At 40.2% G+C, this 18,304-nt stretch overlaps 1 long non-coding RNA gene across 1 annotated transcript in view; it reads right to left on the reverse strand.

Moving 5' to 3' along the window:
• Nucleotides 1-5,728, reverse strand: part of LOC128410656 (uncharacterized) — a 34,212-nt gene extending 28,484 nt beyond the window's left edge. Inside the window, exon 1 of the long non-coding RNA XR_008329567.1 lies at nt 5,648-5,728. This is a non-coding gene — a long non-coding RNA (uncharacterized LOC128410656). The remainder of the gene's footprint in view (nt 1-5,647) is intronic.
• Between the last annotated feature and the right edge of the window lie 12,576 nt (nt 5,729-18,304).

Here is an 18,304-nt window from a genome sequence, read left to right on the forward strand (position 1 = left end):
AGTGATAGCATGCACCGTATTTCCCTTCCAACCGCTATTGCATATTGAAAACAGTTTGACTGCATTAACTCCAGGCAGGCACCGCAGTCTTCCGTTCATTCAGAGGCTTATCAACAATCCATCCCACACAATTGTCTGAAATCTGGTAAACATATGACAAGTGCCCGAAAATAAACTCAATTTTAATCCTCAAAAATTGCATCACTGAGTTTCTGGATACTGGATGCCCATTCATTTTGTCAATTATATGATTTGGTTAGAACAGTGCAATGCTTTTGAAGAAAAAAATGGTTCATTTTCTAGACCCCTGTAATACAGAACTGGGTGGAGCAGAGAGACTTAATAATAAAAGGTGCTAATTGCTTTGTCTGCTGGTCATACATTATAAGAAACTGTTTTTATCTTCAGATAAATTTCATGCTCTCAATGATGTGGTAGGCAAATCTACTTGATGATTTGAGGGTATCCTTAGGATGGTGAAAGCATGTTAATAACAGAATGCACAACCCTGTCTTCACCTGTTCCTTCAGAGAACTATGAGCTTTAAAAGCTACAGAGCAGGATTAAGGGCATCCAAGTTTAAATCTGCTTGAAGAAAATAATAAAACTCCTTCCGTTTACAATGTGGCTGTATGCAAAGCTTTTGGAAGGAAAGCAACAGAAGTAAAGCACTGTAACAGCAGCTAAGACATAGGACTTGCTCAAAAAGTGCCAATTGGGTTCAAACTGGCACTTTTTTGTAGAACATCTTTCTCCTTTGTCAGTGTGAGATTCTTGAACCTATGAGTCCATATTCCATCCTTTTTCACCTCTGCTGTTCCACCCAACAGCAATTCCAAGGCTTCTCAGATTGCCTTGCCTAAAGTGTTGAAATCTTAATTTTTTACTTGTGGTTTGAGGAGCATTTTATTATAAGGCAATGTGGTGTGGTAGTAAGAGTTGAATTTCACCTAGGAGACTAGTGCTCAAATCTGCAACTCTCTCTTGAAGCTCACTGGGTATCCTTAGGGCAGTTGCTGTCTCATAACCTAACCTACCTTACAGAGTTGTTGTAAAGATAAAATGGGGAGGGGGGAGGGGGACCATGTACACTACCTTCAGCTCCGAGGAAAGGTGGGATATAAATGTCATAATAAATGCTTTGGCAAACTTGGTGGGAGTTGGTGGATTAAAAGGGGTGAGGCACACCACTTGTTTATCCTAAGAGACTCTAGAGTTAGCATGTAAGCATCCTACAAAATTAAAATTCTCAAGGTTTCATAAACAGAATTCATTAAGAATTAAACCAATTTGAAATACCAGCACACCATGATGCACTGGTCCAAACACTATCCTTGATTTCCAGATTTTTACTGCAATATCTTGGTTGCCTGGCTGACAGCTCTTTCTCCTGGATGTGTGTGCTCCGCTCCCCACCTTTTAGAAAAATAAGCTGACTTATAGGCAACATAAAGTGGAAAAGCAGACTATCCATTTAGAAACATTTGGTGACAAGAAAATGGCTGTTAGGGTGTAGCTGGATAATTGTACATTGTTGGTTTGCAACCAATTTGTTTATGTAACAAATCAGTTACAGTCAAATATTTCTACAAGTGTGGTCAAAATTGCAACTCGCAGATCAGTAATCCAAACTGCAGTGCATTATATATACACATTATTATGTGTGCGAGTTAATGTACATTTGCTGGAGTGTTTTTCATGCATAAGCTCAAATATTTATTCCCAAAGTAAACCTTTTCATTCAAAAAGTTTAAAGGACATTTGGAAGACGTTAGCTTGCATAAGCTGTCATACAATAAAGGGCTTGGCAGAAAAAGAGGAATCACTCTGAGAGTTAAAAAGCATGGGGAAAGGGAATCGTGCAATATGAGCATAGAACAAAATGTTCATGAATACAATTTACAGGAACTCTAAATACATACATATATATCCTGTATGCAAACCACAACAATTAGTATTTAATAATTTCCTTTTGAATTTCCAACTTTTCTGCTGCTTTTGCTGTGTCGTGCAGACCATTTAAAGTAGAGCAGGGTGTTCCATGGGAAGCCAGTGGTCCCCAAGCTGCATTCAGGTGGACGATGACATGTCTGTGAATTTGTGTTTGAAGACAGGAGGTGGTACAGCTGTGCATTAAATATTCATATTGATTTTTAATTGTATTTTTTTGCATTCTATATCTTATATTGTATTTCAGTTTAAATTCTATCCAACTAAGTTCCTTTCAGAGGAACTCTTTGACATGAATGAACTTAGTCATGTCTATCAACTTCATTGGGTCTACTCTGTGTAGGACTAGCACTGGATACGTAAGAAATAAAAGAAGAAGCAATAACATACAAGTTAATAGCCCTACAGCATCTAGCACAGTGCGTTACAATTGCTACAACAAGCAGAAAAATCACTGAATGATCCATCAAGATCCTTGGTAATTTTCAAGTGGTTCTTGAAGAAAAAGGCTTCGGAACCACTGCAGTAGACCATCTCTGTACAGATCAACTCCCCTAAACAAAAAATCCTAATATAGCAGTTGTTAACTCTGGGATAGGGATCATTAGATCTGAGAGTGAAGTCAAACTGCTGCGCCTCCCGGGGCGCAAGCCTGGGCAATGTGTATGGAGGTCCTGGGCTGCCCAGATGACAAGATGCCCCCCTCTTGGCCTCACTGATGTGAAACAAAGGGAAGCAGAGTAATATGTTTGGCACCAGCTTGGCTGCAGGAATTGCTGGAAAGACAAATACAAGGCTCCACCCAACCGCTCAATCTGCCAGAGCCTGTCTATCCCTAACTCACAGAGGAGTACACAGGTGCATAAAATTAGTATAGTATAAGGAGGGTGGATATAAGAGTGGTTGCAATCTTTTTCTTGATGAAAAACAGTGTACCAAATGCTTGAATAAAATCAAAAATTGCATTAACACCCCACCAAAATGGCCTGGCAAGGACACATGAGTTCCCAGAATGTATGACATACTGAGATGGTACAGGAAGAAGCAGGGTGGGAGTGGAGAGAGAATCGGCTAGCTCAAGCCACTAATATCATATAGGAAGCTTTCCACCCATTTTACCTGGTCCTAGTGGAGGATTTTCTGTGGACACAAAAGCATGACTGGATCCCACGTGTGTTACCGTGCAAATACCTGTCAAATCTGGTTTTGCAATGAATCAATCTTCTGAATCTTAGAAAGCTGTAAGTCAGACTTCAGAAGCTCAAGATATTCAATTAATCTCTCACTACTTTATTTAAACACCAGTCCAGTTGCATAAATGTATTCCAGCCTCAATTTACAAATGGTTGGCTGCTGATATATATCTCTAAATGTTTCTCTTTCTTCTTGAACCAGACACTGGCATTTGTCAGATACATTTACACATGGGTCATTCTATATGTCTCTGCAGAAACCTTGAAGCTAAGCCAGAACCCTGCAGCTGTCATTAATGCAAAAGCAACAAAAATGATAAATTGTTTGTTCACAGATAGCTGTAGCTGAGCAGATGTGCTTATATTTTGCTTAGTAGTTGATTAATATGAAAGAAAGTTAAATTCTTTGTGTGTGTGAATTTGATTTTTTGTTTGCAATTCTTTAGGAAGCACCACAAAGCTAGTAACTTATTTTAAATCACTACAGCTCTTTTGGGAGGAAGAGGGGATTTACTTTTATTGAATAAATAACAAAATTCTCCTAAGTATTTATCACACCTCCGAATTCTTTTGTTTAAAAATCTAGATAAACTCACCAGTTACCAGAAAGCCAACCAATTACACACACTGTACCTGAGAAAGGCAAAGAAATCAATGAAAAGTTAACAACAAATTTTGAAAGCTCACAGGCGCGTATTCAGTCTTTCTGAAGTTATGGCCCTTGTGGTCTCTTCCAACTCTATGATTCTATGAATAACAGTGGTACCTTGGGTTACATACGCTTCAGGTTACAGACTCCGCTAACCCAGAAATAGTACCTCGGGTTAAGAACTTTGCTTCAGGATGAGAACAGAAATTGTGCTCCGAAGGCACGGGGGCAGCGGGAGGCCCCATTAGCTAAAGTGGTACCTCAGGTTAAGAACAGTTTCAGGTTAAGAACAGACCTCCAGAACCAACTGAGTTCTTAACCCAAGGTACCACTGTAGTACTATAAATACAAACCAGGTTTGTGCAGATTTATCACCTCAGTGGGGACTAGGTCCTTGTATGCTAGAGTATTAGATAAAGCTAAGTGACTTCTGAATGATTTTACTGCAGGGGACCCCCCTGCCAAAACTGAATTGAATATTCACTCCATCTATACGTTTCAATCAGTTTCAGAAATGAAATGCAGTTATAAGCCTTGAAGTAGGTGACAGAGGATGCATTCCCCCCCCCAGTTGTTTTTACTTTCCTTTTCTAATACACAAAAGGCAATAAAAACAATGAAGAGATCAAAGCAAGAAAGAGAATGGAAGGAAGGATACAAGAAGAGAGCAGTAGCATTCCAAAAACAGCAGCAAAATTCCAGAGTTGCCCTTCATATTATCCAAGAATGTTTTCCTAAAATAATCTTCTCATAGAAGATTGCCTGCTGCCAATCATGTTCCTTTACTTAAATGTATTCAGTAAATGGATGGTAAACTTTAGAAAAGTTGTCCTTCATTTTCAGACTGTGTAGGGATCTGGTATATTTTGTGTTTTTTCCCCAATAAAGCAATGGTCTACATCTGAAGGTACCAATGGTCTTGCTTATCTCCTGAGGCTGACTTGCAGTGTTTGACACTGGGGCTATGTTCCTAATCCCACTTTACTCAGAAGAAAGCTCTATTGAATTCAATGGGGCTTCCTCCCAAGTAAGTGGGATTAGGAACATAGATGGTTAGGCTTTCATTGTCATTTGCTGTGCTCTTAAACAAACATCTCTGTCACTACATAAAGTCAATAGTGTCAAAATAGGCTTCCTAACTTTCAAATATGAACACCAAAATTAAGCTCAGCTGGCTGTAGTACAAGTCTGTGCATAATGGATGAACATGCCAACATCACTGTGTACCCTATATGTTTACTTAAATGAAGGGATGAATAGCAGGTTTCCCCAAACCACATCATGGTCTATCATTTCAAATGCTGAGTTCTCCCCATTTGAAGCAAACTGCTCTTTCCAGCCTTTCAACCCCTACCTTCTCATGTACTCAGGAATTAGAAAATGCAGGGCACATACTCGTGATACTACACAGCTGATTTATCAAATTGGGAGTCAGACTGGATAAATCTAATTTGGCAACCAAAATTGTTTTCCAGGAAAATCCTATTTTTTGTGCATAAATAAACCCAAGCTTCAGATGATATTATGCAAACAACTGCACTTTGGATCTACTGACATACTAATATTCATAAACCAGCATCAATATACCAGGTCAATCACAGAATTGTACACTTAGAAGGGACCCTGAGGGTCATCTTTGGAAATCGTTGCATTATCTCTGTCAACCTGGGAAATTAGGCAAGAAGTAAATTGCAGAAGTAAAATATTAGGCTGAGATAGAAAAAGAGAGAGACTTGACCAATGCAACCAAATGAATTAATGGCAGAGATAAGATTCAAAGACTTCCCAGTTCACATTTAGCTCCTATATCACTCACGTTGACATCATTTTAATGGAGCATATTTTAAGAACTTACCATTTTCTTCTGAGAAAGGTATCGTTTCCCATGGTCTCCTCCCATTCATTCTGCAGTCTTTCATTGTTTTACCCTCAGCTGTAAAAAGGTATAATTCAGCTGTAATGCTCAACCAAGTAGAGTTGCAACATAATGCTGCATATTTATTCATACACTTTTTAAAAACCCTTACTGAGCTTTGTTCCAATTCCTAGGCCACAGGGTCTTCCTTGCTAAAGAAGGATCAGTCCTGTAAGGGTTCCACGGGAGTCACAAGAGGCAAAAAAAGAATATTACTCCTTTTGATCTGCTCCAGTTTGTGTACTATGGGCTCTTTCTATAGCATGCAGCAATTGGCAGAACAGATACAAATTGGTTGAAACTGAAGTCTCAAGTTTACACGGCTATTTGTCCGGAGGAACAAAGAGAGGGGACTGGTTGGAAAAAGTATATGTCTCATGGCTACAATGGAAGAGGAAAGAAATCAAGTGGCAAAAGCATACAACTGGATGTGTTGTTTGCACACAATGCTTAAATCAACCAACCTTCATTTCGTGTATCCTTCTGAAGAGGCATGAGATCTGTTGGAATGGGGTCATCCCTGTTCATCCATCTTGTTTGGTGAAGAAACAGTATCTGAGGAGGTATTTTCCACCAAGCTACTTCACTTCCCGCTTCACTCCAAAAGGATGAGCTTATAAGTTATTGTGCACAGGCAGGAACATGTATTGTTGGTCAGGTAAACTTTGAAGATTCTGTATATTCCAAAACGTCAGGTAACTCAGGCCTGATGCACTTCTTCAAATTACTCTACCATCGCCCCTAGAAGTTGGTGGAAACATCCAGAGTAACACCTGTTTAACATACCTCCCAGCTGCCATGTTTTGCCAGGGAATGGCCCAGGTATCTGCTTACATTCCCAGGTATGTCATTGTTCTGAGGGAATCCCATTTCCCCTTCCTGCTTGAGTCATTGGCGCCATTTTCCTGAGGGGCCTGTTGTGCCCAAAGACCTTTCAGGTCAAGGGAAACTGAAACTGAAACCACTCCAGCCTGAGAGTGGCTGCTAGGCTCCCTTGTGACTATTAATCTTCTTACAGGCAAGTGCTAATGTTTTAAACTATTTAACTGTAGCAAGGTTTTGTTTGGAATGCAAACTGGAAATGGTCAGCCACATTTCCTTTGAAAAAAAAAATTTTTTAATGGTTTGTTGGGGTGGAGAAATAGCACTGATAGTGGCACTTGAAGATCCTAGCAGTTTGTATTAGAGGAGGGGAGCACAGCATTGTAATTCTTGTTATATCTGTCTTTGAATTGAACATTTTTCATGGGCGTAGACAGGATCATAGCTGTCAACTTTTCCCTTTTCTTGCAAGGAATCCTATTCGGAATAAGGGAATTTCCCTTAAAAAAAGGGAAACGTTGACAGCTATGGCCAGGATTTTTGTTGGAGGGGGGGCAAGCCTTTTGTTATGGGGGGCCAGAACCTCAGTTTGCTATGTATTTTTTATTGATGGGGGGGCAGCTGCCCCTCCCTGCCCGCCTTGGCAATGCCCATGACATTATTCAAATCATACCATTTTGAAGCAGAAGGCAAAAGCCATGTAATTGCACTCATTAAAAAGGTGCTCTGCCCTCCTGTTTACAAATTTGAGTTTAATTCCTATTTAACTAAAACTTAAGATGTGCTTATTGACTGATAGAATATGTAGTAGTTCCATGCAGGTTAGGCAACACAAAGGGCTTGTGAGTAATTATTAACCCTTTCAAAAGGGGGCACATGCAAAACGCTAAGGGAATACAGGAAGCTATGAAAGCATACCATAAAACAGTATGTTGGGTGATGAAAAAATTAGGCAGGTGCCACAATTATGCAAATTGTGTTTATGATTTGTATTAATGCAGATCTCAATGAGCTCCTGAACAGGTGCCAAGATACAGTGTTGGGACTGATGGCAGAGAAATTGATCCAGTTAAGAGGAGCAACTAGTATTCAGAGTCATACTGTCTCCAGCAAAATCTTCCATGGATTTTTCTTTCAATATGATGGCTACCACTTCATCCAGTAGCAGCTGGTGAGGCTGCATGGGCGCAGAGGCTGTGCTGCATTCTTGCAGTGGCAGACCCAATCCAGTGCTGTGGGCACACCACGCTGAGCTCTCTACTGCTTTGCCCCCCCCCCTTTCCCTCTCTGTAATCAGCACTTAGAACTGTCAGGGGTCCCACTGGTTGCTAGTACTCACTAATGACTGCATCAGGTGGGAACAAATTCCATAGTTTCACTTTGTGCTGTGTGAAGAAGTACCTTATTCTGTCTCTCCTGGATCTTCTAACATTCAGCTTCAGTGGACGGCTCTTAGTTCTGCAGTTATGAAAGAGGGAGAAAAACTTTTCTCCATCCTCTTTCTCAACAATGTGCATTTTAAATAACTCTATCGTGTCTCCTCTTACTCACTTTTCCTCAAAACTGAAGAAAACACAAAACCTGTAACCTTTCCTCACAGGGGCTTTGTTCCACCCCCTTGATCATTTTGGTTGCCTTTTTCTGATCGTTTTTCAGTTCTACAATAACTTTTGGAAGTGTGGTGACCAAAACTCTGCACAGCATTTCAAAGGTGGCCATACTATGGATTTGTATAATGACACTATGAAACTGATAGTTTTATTTTCAGTCCCTTTCCTAAAGACCCCATCTAGCTTGGTACATCATTTTCACAACTGCTATACACTGGGTCAACTTCTTCATTGACTCTTTCCTGGTCTGTCACTGCCGGTTAAGACATAATGAGTACATATGTGAAATTAGGATTTTTTGCACCAATATGCATCTTTTTCCACTTGCTTACATTGAATTGGGTTTCCCGTTTTATTGCCCATTTATTCTTGCTTGCTGCTTTCTATTTCTTAATCAGTAACTGATATATAAGATGACCTTTCTTCTCAAACATTCTAAAAGATAGGACAACATGCGAACCAGCTCTTTTGTTCTCTGTTCTATATATAACTGTAAAGCAGTCTGCCTCCCAGGGTAAAAATGATTTCCTGTATATTAAGAGCTCCTCTGCTAATATAATACTGTGGGCTTTGCATTATTCCTTCAGAGAATCGGCCTTAGACTCAGGTAACAGCAGTGGCAGCAGGAGAGTTCAGATGGTCTATGCTGATTAATTACAACTGTATACTTAATCTGTAATCAACAGATCAACCAATTAATCACTGACTAATTGATAAATGGCTTCAACTGTAATTTTAACTTAACTCACATTTCCCCAACAATTTGGTAGTAAATAAGAACAGGTCATAACTTTTCCCACAGAAAGTTAGATTACTGTATTAATAAATGTAATCCATACATTCTGTTTTCACTCATATATAGAAATCAAAATCAGATGTTTACTTGCTAATAGTTTATAGCTGCAAGATTCTGTGTTGTAGCACTGAGGTTGCAGATGTTTCTCCCTGATCCAGCAAGAGGAGTGTGCAACAAATGAAAATTGTATATATGCAGATGCTTGTGTGACATGATACCCATCAGGACTTGGTTAAATGTTATGTATACTAGTGTGCATGCAGGTAGGCATTTGAATCACTACCTGAAACCACTATTTGTGCCCAACACAGCTTACTAGAGCCTCTGAGTTTGCATATATTTTGTGTATTTGTTTATTACACACATTTTTATCCAACCTTAAAGCCTTTATCCAACTTTTATCTTCACAAAAATCTATTTACAATCTTTATTGTTTAAGACGGTCACTGTTCCATTAAAAAAAAAAATAAAGTTAAAGAATGTTTATTGTAGAATATCTAATGCTGCTAGTTAAAAACTAACTGGATGGCAACCCTGAGTTGAGTTCTGAATACTGAATGCCTAAGTGTTTTCCTGGAAAAAAAGGCCAGGTATTTATGTGGAGAAAATTGGGATAATTATACACACAGTGGTCCCTTGGTTCTCAAACTTAATCCATTCCGGAAGTCCGTTCCAAAACCAAGGCGCACTTTCCCATAGTAAGTAATGCAAAATGGATTAATCTGTTCCAGACTTTTAAAAACAACCCCTAAAACAGCAATTTAACATGAATTTTACTATCTAACAAGACCATTGATCCACAAAATGAAAGCAATAATCAATGTTCTGTACTATAAAATAAATAAGACAGTATTGCAGATGATAAAAATTACAATTAATTTTTTTTCTTACCTGCACTGATGATAGTCATTGTTTGTATGGGGGGCTTTTATCCATTTCTGCAGTCACACAATCAATCAATCAAAAAACGAAAACAAGCCACAAGACACAAAAATGAAAAAACCCACACAAAAACGCAAAAAATAGCAAAAACTAAAGCACCAAATATCACCTCAGAACAGTGCAATCAGAAATGGAAGGCTTTAATTATGATGGGGGCAGGGCTTAAATTTGCTGCTTAAGGGTAAAAGGAGAGGGTGAAAGCCTTCATTACGATGCGGGGGGGGGGGAACACTTCAGTTTGCAGCTTAAGCGTAAAATGAGAGGGGGAAAGCCTTAATTACTATGTGGGGGACTCAAAACTGCTGCGCAACAGTAAAAGCAGCAGCTCAGGAGCACGTTTGGCTTCCGGGGCAAAGTTTGAAAACCGGTGGTCCCAGGATTTTGGCCATTCAATAACCATGGCCCAATGGGAAAATTTATGGAAGATCAATTGGAAATTCACAAATTGTTACACGATTAGAGAGAACTTTCAAAAAATGCAACATCGATGGTATCTAACACCATGGAAACTTTCAAAAATGTATAAAAATGTGTCAAGTAATTGTTGGAGATGCGGAGACTCAGGAACATTCTACCATATGTGGTGGACATGTAGGAAAATACAGGTATTCTGGGAGAGTATACATGCAGAACTGCAAAAAATGCTAAAGATCTCTTTTAATAAAAAACCAGAGGCCTACCTCCTAGGAATAACAGATTTGGATATTCCACAAAAGAGGAAGGGTATCTTTTTATATGTGACGGCGGCGGCAAGAGTTTTGATCGCAGCAAAATGGAAGAGTAGAATCATAGAATCATAGAATCATAGAATCGGAAGAGACCACAAGGGCCATCGAGTCCAACCCCCTGCCAAGCAGGAAACACCATCAGAGCACTCCTGACATATGGTTGTCAAGCCTCTGTGTTGGGTTGAAATAACGACAGACAGGTAGCGAGTGTCATCTGGGAGGCATCCCTGCGCAAGTCTCGAGGAGCCTCTTTTATTGAATATTACAGCATTGCCACGTATGTGCTTATTGCTGATTGGTCAACACAAGTACAAAGCAAAGGTTGCATATAGGCATTAATCACCAATAGATTAAAGGCTGGGAAAGGGAGCACAGAACTAGACAGGCATGAAAACCTCCTAATTAAAATGATAACCAATGATTAATATATTAAGACTTAAACAATTACCTTCCAATAGATGTGGTCAACTAAGCATTAAGAACAGGTCAAAAATGTGGACTGAACATTCTGGGACGATGAGGGAATGTCTCAGTATTGGAACGGTGTGTGTAGCATCATGTGCAGAAACAAAGCTTAGAAGCAAAGCTCCCATCATGCCATAGCAGAAGCAAAGCTTCCCTTTATCTCCCCCTTTTCTTTTTGATTTAAAGGTGAGTGGGACAAAAATAATTCCGGATACGTGGTTTGCCAGCGCATGCCGGAAATAAATCTGCCTACCTCTCCCCTAATGTTTACTGTTGGTGCTGCCATTTCACAAAGTAGGCAGCGATAATTTTATTAGGTGGCTGAGGGGGAGAGAGAAGTTGAGAGCAAAGACGTATAAGACCAGGAATGCATTGGACAAAGCAGCATAACAAAATCAATATACATACTATGACAATAGCGTATTGAAAGAGATTACAGAGCCAATTCAGGTTTGGCAACCAGGCAGTGAGCCACGGGGTAAACGAATCCCAGAGGCCAGAAAGTCCAACGTCCTGTTTGATGTGATGTGTGAGATTTCGCAAATGAGAAATTTGCTTTTGAATAGCTTTAGAATTGTCAGTAATATTGAAACAACACATGTATCCACTTGTTCACAACCATAATGATGAAGCACCAGCAAATAATCTATTGCTGCATGATTTTCAAGAGTCCATGCTGGAGTTCACTCTATTCTTTATTCAAAAGGTGAAAGGCTTGTGAAGTAAAATTCAAGGCTTTTGCTGCGGAGCAAGCTAAAGAGTTAATATTCCTGCTATTCCGTACAGCCAATCCAGGGACTCCTAAGAGAGAGACAGCTAGAGAAATATATTCAGATCTGCTAGGGAGAGAAACAGAATCATCACAATCATTAGTCAATTCCACAGAGCGGCGATATCGAGACCGGGACAAATGATGCTTTTTGGGTAAAATGATAGACAAGCGGCTTAAGCAGCAAGGTGTGCCATGGCTAATATTTGCTGGAATATAATTGAATGTGTAGCCTGGACACGACCAGAACCAGCCTTCAGGCAGCTCTGTATATTTATATACATAGGAAATATTTACATAATCAGAGCAGTTAAAATTATCCTTGCCCATTTTCACACAGTTGGTTTAATATCACACAAGTGATATTAAAAGAGGCCACGTATGGGGTCAACAAATCAATGGCCAGAGATGGGCGTCGGCGAACTTAGTTACCCCAGTTATGGTAACTGGAATAACCAAGGGTGCGGAGAGAATCATTTTGGGGTAAGGATGAATAAAACCAGGTATCATTTTGCAAATCGAGAGGGTCATGGCAAACAGGGATGAGGCAGGAGCCAAGGATTTCACCTATTGATACCTGCTGAGTTAGGCAAAAAGATGAAACATTGAGGGTTTTTGCAAAAGATTCCCACACATTTATTGGTGTGGAATCACCGCTATTAGGAGCGGAAGCAGAGAGGGGCAAAAACAAAACACTGAAAATGAGCACTATCATGGAATTTATATTAAGGCAGGAAATGAGACACAAAAGCAAATCTCCATTTCCCACTTTTCTTTTCTTTTTTGACGAAGATGGGGGTATTATCCGCCAGGGGCTCTGCATTGTTTAGCAAAATGACCTGGGCGCTTACAGTTGAAGCAGTTGCCTGTTGGCTTATTGCCAGCTTGGATGGCACCGGCAAGCAAAGACATCGCATGGCTCTGGCTTCCTACATCGGCACAGGTTTGAATCATATCGGCCAGGTCATATTTGGGGCGATGTACAACTGACTGCAATGCCTTCTTGCAGTCGGTGTTAGCATTTTCAAAAGCCAATTTTTTCATCAATTCATTTTGGGCTGTAGTGTTATCAACCTGCCTAGTGACTGATTCTTTCAATCTATCTATAAATTGATGGTAGGGCTCTGAATGTTGTTGCTTAATATTAACAAAAGAGCTCAGCGGTTGCCCTGAGACAGGGACTTTCCGAAAGGCGCGTTGCACGCAGGTTGCGGTGCGACTAAAATGCAAAGGTGTTAATTGCGCCTGTGCTGGTATAGTCTCATACAGACCAGCACCAAAGAGTTGGTTGGCTGAATGCTGTGGATCAGCCAGAGCTGCTGCGCTATGCTTAAATTCCTCTTCATCCTGGAGAAGAGTGACTAGTGGGGTGCCAAAGGGTTCTGTCTTGGGCCCGGTCTTATTCAACATCTTTATCAACGACTTGGATGATGGACTCAAGGGCATCCTGATCAAATTTGCAGATGACACCAAACTGGGAGGGGTGGCTAACACCCCAGAGGACAGGATCACACTTCAAAACGACCTTGACAGATTAGAGAACTGGGCCAAAACAAACAAGATGAATTTTAACAGGGAGAAATGTAAAGTATTGCACTTGGGCAAAAAAAATGAGAGGCACAAATACAAGATGGGTGACACCTGGCTTGAGAGCACTACATGTGAAAAGGATCTAGGAGTCTTGGTTGACCACAAACTTGACATGAGCCAACAGTGTACTGTCCATGGGATCTCACCCAGCACTTCCCTAAGTTTTATGAAGTCGGCTTTCTTAAAGTCAATAAATTGAGTCCTAGTATGCTTGGCTGCTCCTTTCCGCTGTATAGTAAACTTCAGAAGAGCATGATCACTTGCGCCTAATGATCCTTCCATTTCTACCCCACTAACCAGGTCATCAACATTGGTTAGGACCAGATTGAAAATGGCTGTTCCTCTTGTTGCTTCTCCCACTTTCTGGACAATGAAGTTGTCTGCAAGGCCAGTGAGGAATCTGTTTGACCTTATGCTCTTGGCTGAGTTTGACATCCAACAAATATCCGGGTAATTGAAGTCCCCCATTACTACCATCTCCCTTCCTTTTGCATGCTTGGCCATCTGTTCCAGGAAGGCATCATCTATGTCCTCCGTTTGGCTTGGGGATCTATAGTAAACTCCCACAATGAGGTCACTGTTATTCTTCTCTCCCTTAATTTTGACCCAAATGCTCTCACTTTGGCTTTGAGGTTCTAAATCTTGGATCTCTTCACAGGTATACACATCCCTGACATATAACGCCACTCCTCCTCCTTTCTTGTCTGGTCTGTTTCTCTGAAATAGATTGTATCCCTCCATTATTACATTCCAATCGTGGGACTTATCCCACCAGGTTTCAGTGATGCCTATTATGTCATATTTAGTTTGCTGTACCAAGAGCTCAAGCTCATATTGTTTATTTCCCATTCTTTGCGCATTAGTGTACAGACATTGAAGTCCATTAATCATTCCCCCGTGTCTCTTATTTAAGGATTTTTTCCTCCCACCACTAGGTCTGCATGCTGTTTGCTCCATTCGGTCTATGACATTTGGAAGATCATCTTCATCAATTGATAGACTCCTACCTTCAGGAGCACTGTCTCCCTCCCCATTAGTCAGTTTAAAGCCCTCCTGATGAGGTTTCTGAGATTTTTTGCCTCCCAAACATTCCTCCCAACCGTTGTGAGGTGCAGCTCATCGCTTGCCAGAAGTCCATCTTCAAGAAACTGCAGTCCGTGAGCTAAGAATCCAAACCGTTCCTGTTTACACCATTTGCGAAGCCAGTTGTTCACGTCCACTATTTTTCCCTCTCTCCCTGGGCCACGTCGTTCAACTGGGAGGACAGATGAGATGACAATTTGTGCATTTAATTGCTTCAATTTCCTGCCCAGAGCCTCGTAATCTCTTTTGATCTTCTGGAGGCTATTGCTTGCAGTGTCATTGGTTCCCACATGAACCAAGAGGAAGGGGTATTTGTCAGTGGGTTTTATGATTCCTTGCAGTCGTTCAGTTACATCTTGGATCTTAGCCCCGGGGAGACAGCACACTTCCCGAGACATCTTGTCAGGCCCACAGATCACTGCTTCTGTTCCCCTCAGTAGGGAATCCCCTATCACCACTACACGCCTCCTCTTAGGTCTGGTCGGGGTTCTTCCGTGAGCTGTCCGTTCCAAGGTCGCCTGCACATTCCCTGAGGACTGACTTTGCTGCTCGTCTTCATATACCTGATCGACTGTAATGAGGGAGAGATCCTCAAATGGAGTCTGCTCTTCGTCTTCCATGCTAGGGGAGAGGACCTCAAAGCGATTGTGTATTTCTAAACAATCAGAGCGAACCCTGGGCCTCCTACTTCTTTGAGTCACGTTTCTCCATATATCTGGCTCCTGTATTGGTGAACTAGCCTCCTTCTCAGGGGAGTCCCGTCTCCTCCTTGGTGGAGACGGTGTGCTCTGTTGCTTCCAAGAAGAGCTCCAGCTCTCTAATTCTTTGGAGCGTAGGTACACGTTCCTCCAGTTGCTGGACTTTGTCTTTTAAGAGGGCAATCAACATGCAATTGCTGCAGGTAAAGCTGCCTGCAATCTTTGGCAAGATGGCAAACATTGCGCAGGAACCGCAGGCGACTGCAGCTGTTCCCTCACCCTCCATCTTGAGAACGTGTCGTTGGGGGTGACTACAGTGGTCCTCCATCATAAAAAGCGTGAAGACAGGACAAATAAATCCCCCACAAAAAACCTAGGTCTCCCCCAACAAACGTTTGAGACTAGCTCCCCTAAATCTAAAAGATGGATCAAACTGCGCGCGCCGCTGCCCTGCAAGCTCTGATAAGCTCCTCCCACAGCTAATCACCTGCCTCAACAGAAAACCTGTCCCCTCTGACCTTTGCACAGGGAGAGCAGCTAATCAGCCACAAAGAAACACACACAAGAAAACCCTTTTTCTTCAGCTGCTGCCCTGCAAGCTCTGAGTAATGAAATCCCCTCTATACAAGATTGGATCCAAAAGCTGACATAATATGCCGAATTAGATGGATTATCGGAAAAAATAAAGAATAAATCAAAACAGGAATTTGTTTCTAAATGGGAGGTTTTCAAAGAATATCTGAAAAATAAATATAGTAGTTTAAATTCTCTTGCAGCATTCGAGGAACTTCAGTAATAGTTGCAAGGTAGATATAAGAAATTAGATTTATTAGAATAAGTTTAATTATGGAAAAAAATGTGTATTGGCAATAAGTAATATGAATTTGAAATATGGAATAGACAGGAGGTTGGGTCTTTAGTGTTAAGATCAATAGATATTTTATTGTTTGCTAAGAAAATTATGTGTCTATGGTTATTTTTGTAACTTGTGTGTAATTTGGTATTTGGTTTTTTGTTGTTGTTTTTCTTGTTGTATAAATAAAAAACTTTATTTAAAAAAAAAAGAAAACTGGAACACCTACTTCCGGGTTTGCAGTGTTTGAGTTCCAAGTTCTTTGGGAACTAAGCTGTTGGAAAACTGAGGTATCACTGTAGTAAGCTTCCCTGGACGGACTCAGCCCAATGTAAGAGGCTCTGTTTAGATGTGTCAAATAATTAAAAAAACCAAAATGGTGGATGATTAGCTAAGTCTGCCCTGTGCACATTTATTTGGAAGTAAGTCTCACTAAATTTCTTAATATTTATTAAGACTGGAATCTTAATGTGGTTCATCTTAAGCTTAAACCAAAATGTGATTGAAATCAAAAGAGCAAGATATTTCCGTGAGGTCTGGTAACATTCTCCATCAAAGCTTTTTCTTTCAAATTCACATATAGTCACATATTTAAAAATGCATCTCTCTATGTGAAATGTCTTTTTAAACTTGAGAAAAATCCTTTTGAACAGAGGCATAGTATAAATTATATTTGTCCAGCATAACTGGTTTGTATTCCAGTTGATTAAGTAGTTAAGGAAAATAATTATAGAGATTATAATTGTTTCTAGAAAATATCCTTAATGAACTCCCCTCTGTGCTTTTGTTCAGCAACCTGAAACAAAAACCCCAACTCTTAAAGCTAAAAAATAATCAAATATGTGCAGTACGTGACCTGCTTAAACAACAACATTGTTTGAGGAAGCTGAAGGGACACGTCTGTGTTTGCTTTTCCGTTACCACAGTTCAGCAATTTCTTACTAGTCTATCTCCATGTAGGAAAATGCCATATGTGAAGAAACCTATAGTTTTAGAGATCTCCACTCTTCAGTTATAAGTAACCAAGAAAGCATGCCCAAACAGATATAACTGGAAGATCTGAGTATGAAATTTAAAATGAAAGATGTGCATTTTATCATTTATGCATTGAAAAGATAAATTTTATGATGCTTTTACTTTAGCTGAGAGAAAAGTATAGTCAAGTAAAAAAATTAAAAAATCAGGAATCCTTGGGAACTCCCCCCCCCCCAGTGTATATAGAGCACCAAGCAGATGAGCAGTCAAAAATTACAAAGCTTCGATGTCATTACTGAAACCTGCACTGAGAACCTGTAAGCTATTTAATTCCTAGTGTCTTCTGGTAGAGCTTTTTTCCAAACTGGGTTGGCCTTTTCCTGTCATCCCTGTTTTGGGGAACATTCTGGGAATTATGAGAAGTTGTCAGGGGCACCAGTCAGAAAATAGCTGCCACCAGGGTTGTGTACTAACACAAAATAGCTGCTACCTCTAAAAGAGCAAGGGGGGGGAGAGAGATGAGAACATAAAATGGTTCAAATATGGAAAACAAAATGTTTGAAAAAGCGCTTAGGGATGAGGGAGTGTGTTGTGAGCAGCCAAAAAGCTTCCTGAATCTCCCCGGAGCAGCTGCAGTGCTAAAACATAATACTGGGGTGTTTGCAGATGATTTGGTTTTGACGGTACAGGAGCCGGATTCTAGTATGAAAAGAGCTTTGGAATTGATTAAAGAATTTGGTCATGTGGCAGGATTTAGATTAAATAAGTCAAAAACTAAAGTTTTAGAGAAGAACTTAACTCCAATGGAAAAGGACAGGTTTCAGAATGAAACAGGTTTAACTGTGGTTAAGAAAGTGAAATACCTAGGGATTAATATGACTGCGAAAAATTTGAACTTATTTAAAGATAATTATGAGAAATGTTGGTCAGAAGTTAAAAAAGATTTAGAAATTTGGTCTAATTTGAAGCTTTCCTTGTTGGGTCGAATCGCAGCTATAAAGATGAATGTTTTGCCAAAAATGTTATTTTTGTTTCAATCTTTGCAAATTTTGGACAAGATGGATTGTTTCAAGAAGTGGCAGAGAGATATTTCTAGATTTGTCTGGCAGGGCAAGAAACCCAGAATAAAGTTTAAAATTTTAACTGATGTAAAAGAAAGAGGTGGATTTGCCCTGCCAGACCTTAAATTGTACTATGAATCAGCAGCATTTTGCTGGTTAAAAGACTGGCTGCTTCTTGAGAACACGGACATTTTGGATTTAGAAG

This window comes from Podarcis raffonei, chromosome 3, assembly GCF_027172205.1.
Source record: "Podarcis raffonei isolate rPodRaf1 chromosome 3, rPodRaf1.pri, whole genome shotgun sequence".
Classification (NCBI taxonomy): Eukaryota; Metazoa; Chordata; class Lepidosauria; order Squamata; family Lacertidae; genus Podarcis; species Podarcis raffonei.